Source organism: Octopus bimaculoides, chromosome 6 (genome assembly GCF_001194135.2).
Source record: "Octopus bimaculoides isolate UCB-OBI-ISO-001 chromosome 6, ASM119413v2, whole genome shotgun sequence".
Lineage (NCBI taxonomy): Eukaryota > Metazoa > Mollusca > Cephalopoda > Octopoda > Octopodidae > Octopus > Octopus bimaculoides.
Genome location: NC_068986.1, coordinates 77,944,231 through 77,948,498, shown reverse-complemented (window position 1 = coordinate 77,948,498; position 4,268 = coordinate 77,944,231). Strand labels below are relative to the sequence as shown.

Genomic DNA, 4,268 nt, shown 5'->3' with positions numbered 1-4,268 from the left:
TGGGTCATCCCATAAATAATGCAGTTTTTTTATACTTCTTTTATTTTTCAAAATTAAGATAAAGTTCTTTTTTAATCTAAAATATACTCTCCTTCATTTTCTACATCTATCTGGTAGACTTCCAAAATTCACTTGCCCATGATGAAAAATATTCCTCTAGTACTGTTCTGACCTCGTCTACAGAATTCATATTTTTTCTATCCAAATGATTTTGAAGATTGTGGAATAAATGATAATCAGAAGGGGCAATGTCAGTCAGATAGGATGGATGGGGTATCGTTTCCCATTCGAACTGCTCCAGCCTTTGGAATGTCATCCTCGCTGTATGTTGCTGAGCATTATCCTGATGGAAGAACACCTTTCATCTTGAAACCAAAGAGAGACATTTTTCTTCTAGTGCTGACTTAAACCACTCATGGTAGATCTCCTTAGCTATCACTAGGTTTGGGTTTAAAGGTTCAAATTGGACTAAACCTTTTCATATCCCACCAAACAGATAACAACACCTTACAGGGGGGGAAGACCTTCTTTAGCTTGGATGGCCAGTGTTTCTCCTTTCCCTACCCACTGTCTTCAGCACTTGACATTTTTATACAGAACCCATTTCTTGTCACCAGTTACTATTCAGTCCAAAAAAAAGGCTCATTCATGAGATGTGACAGCAAAAAAAAGCAAACATTCACTTTCTACATGTAATTAAACCTCAGAAAGTTTGTGAGGAACCCATTGACCCAATTTGCTGACTTTTCCAATGGCACACCGGTTCAATGGATGGTTGAATGACCAAATCCAATAGTTTTCACCTCAGAATTTCTGGAATCACCGGTGATACTGGCTTACACTTATTGTCTGATCCCTATCTATTGCTTTTATGTTACCAGCACATTTTGTTGCATTATTGCCTTTATTGAACTCATAAAGCAAAATATGCTGAATATGCTCCTTTGTCACTTCCATAATAGCTTTGAAAAATAACTGTTAAAATCGAACTACACTCTTTAAAAGTTGCACTAAGAATAAGGACAAGGTAAAATTAATACCTGCTTTTGTAGCCAGTTGATGTAGGTAGTTTATCTCGTCCCTCTCCGACTTTTAGTTCATGCAACTGAAAGCAGCGCATTATTTATGAGATGACTCAATATATATATATATATATGTATATAGAATATGAGGGGTTTAGTTCACTGGTGATCTAAACGAATAGGTAAGCAGTGTAAGTGCTATAATTGGTCATCCATTAGGTTCTAAGTTCACAGCTGAGGCTGGAGCTAGGGACCCATAGTAGGCTTCTGAGGTAGCAGGTTGTCCTTTTCCTCTAACATACATACATATATGTATATATATATATATATATATATATATATATATATATATATATATATATATATATATACATACATACATATATATACACACACATACACACATGCATGTATACATACATACATACATACATACATACATACATGTTTGCATGCATATGTATTGACATACTCTCTATTTCTTATGTTACAATCAATTGTTAAAGAAAATAATTTTACAAAAGCATATTATTGATTTTCATGTACAGTAGGCAAACCAAGAAAAGCAATTTTCCTTTCAGGGTTGAGTGGTTAGCATTAGATGTATAGTACAAAACAGCCATAGCTAGGTTTGCAACTAATGACCTTAATGTACATATAGTACTGCATTTTAAGTTCCCACTAACTATATAACTTATAAGTTATTGTTGAGTTATTATTCTGTTCTATTTTGTGTGTATTTTTATCTTGTATTTTTTTTTTTATAATTATTAACTCGGTTATTGATTTCTAGTATTTAGTTATGGTTTTATTAACTTTGTAGAGAATGAAAGTACATATAAGATGTGACAGGTATCAACTTTCAAAAACCATAAGATATCAAACAAAGACTTAAACCCATTATTCCATTGAATCATTTCTTTCCAACCCAGAATATTATAAAGTTATATGCTGTATGGAATAAAAAGATATCAATTTAAATCTGGATAACTTTAAGGGGAAGTAAAACATATGCAGAGGCATTTCTTTACAGAACAGAAAATAGTTTACATCTAAAACACTACACCATTTTGAGAATGTTTCAGAAATGATCGATGTACAAATATTGCAGCTTTCTTTGTTTTGTAGTTTTGCTTTTATTGTTTAGATTATTTTTTAAATTGTCCCTTTTTTTTCCCCTTTTCTGTTTTTTTCTTCTCATTCTTTGGCATTTTTCAAATAATTGCAACTTTTAATATATGCAGCTCAGCTATTTCTTGTGATTTTCTTTACCACAAATCACTTTGTATTCTACTCCTGTTTGTTTTCCATTATTCTACTTTTCTATGGTTTTTAATTTCTAAAATTTACCTTAGGTATTTTCATTTTTTCTCTATACTTTATTCAGATAAAAAGAAAAGAACAATAAGCCATATATTAACATAAATTACATGTCAGTCAAATAAATCAACATATCAAAATACATACAAATTAATTGAAATGTATTGACTTCAAAATATTAAAAAATTATATAATTCTCAAAATATAATTAACCAGTGATTTTTTTCTTGTTTTTTTTTTTTTCTGGTTAAAATTAAAAGTGATCACATTTTCAGAGGTGAGGAAAATTTTTTTCTCTTACCTGAGAAGTCTAAAGACATATACAATAACAACAACAACAACAATGATTGTGATAATAGCATCAATAGAAGTAAAAATATTATAAATGAATATAAAGAAATTATTATTCAGTTTCTTTTTCTATTTTTTTTTAAGTTAAACATATTAAGACATACAGTGATTAATTCAATACTAATTACAAATTTTAGCATTGTTGAGGTTCCTTAGATTATTTTTCCATGATTAATAATCATTTTTTAGTTTTCACTCTTTTAATCTGTCTTTTGTACATTAGTAGACACCATGTTTTCTCTTTGATTTGATTAGTATAATCTATTCCATAAATGTATCATAATTTTTTTTATTTAAAATTTTTGCATTTAGCTTTTTATCTACCTTGGTAGTATTTTATAGTTTACACTCTGCCTAAAGAAAATTATTTTTCATTTAATTAGTGTTTCATTGTTGTCTCTCAGTGATTTCTCATTTTTTTGTCTTTTCTGTCTTCATGTTGGCAAAGACGCTTTCATGACAATTAAGCTTTTAAATTGGATAAATAAATACCTAAAATGAATAGATAAATGATAACTTGAATATAAAAATAATTGGGTTAAAGAATACAGAAACCACATAAAAAGAATTAATCTTAGTAGTATAGTTTGAGAATTTCTTGCCTATAAACTAACTACATGTGATACATTAATGCATGTATATAACCCAGAGTTAGTGTTCTACTTTTCAATTGAAATTAAAATATCATACTCCAGTTTGTTCTTTTAACTAAATTGAGTTTATTTCTTATAAAAGCACAACCAATATCATTCATAATCAGATATATGTATGCATATATGCTTGTATGAGTGCAAACAAATTAAGCAAAAATGAACTCAACAAAAGAATATGATTTAATAATGCAGAGTAACATATTCTTATTAAACAGCGGGTTTATCCTTCAGTTAGATAACAGCTAAAATTTTTCATCATTTCCAAATCTCCAGGTGATGAATAAAATCCAATTTTTTCTAGCATCTAATATGAAAGGCAAATTGGATATATTACCTGTGGATCTACAAATAGCGGAACTTCTAGTTGTAATATAACTTAAAGATAAGCCAGCTATTAAATTATGTATATATATATATATATATATATATATATATATATATATATATATATATATATGTGTGTGTGTGTGTGTGTGTGTGTGTGTGTGTGTGTGTGTGTATGCATGCATGCACATGTGTGTGTCTATGCGTGCATGCACATGTATGTGAGTGTATGTGTGTATATATATATATATATATGTGTATGCATATATATGAGTGTATATATATATGTGTATATATATGTCTGTATATATACATATATATATGATCACCACTACTTTATTATCTCCCCTTCTTCCTAGATCTCCTGTGTGACCCTTCTGTCCGGCATTCGCCATGACAGATCGCTAGCCACTACATTTTCTTTATTTTCTCTCCTTGCTTCTTTCTGTGTTCCTTTCCGTGGAAGTGCGTAGGCTCGAAACGTTAAAGACTTTTTCACTTCCCAAGCATTAAACTAATACATCTGTTTGTTGTCTGCACTACCTGTCTTCATCTTTTTTTTTTTGTGAATTCTTCCCCTATATATATATATATATAT

At 29.7% G+C, this 4,268-nt stretch overlaps 1 protein-coding gene across 2 annotated transcripts in view; it reads left to right on the top strand.

Moving 5' to 3' along the window:
- Positions 1–4,268, top strand: part of LOC106884336 (voltage-dependent T-type calcium channel subunit alpha-1I) — an 894,587-nt gene that overhangs the window by 393,907 nt on the left and 496,412 nt on the right. The gene's annotated exons all lie outside the window — the stretch shown is intronic.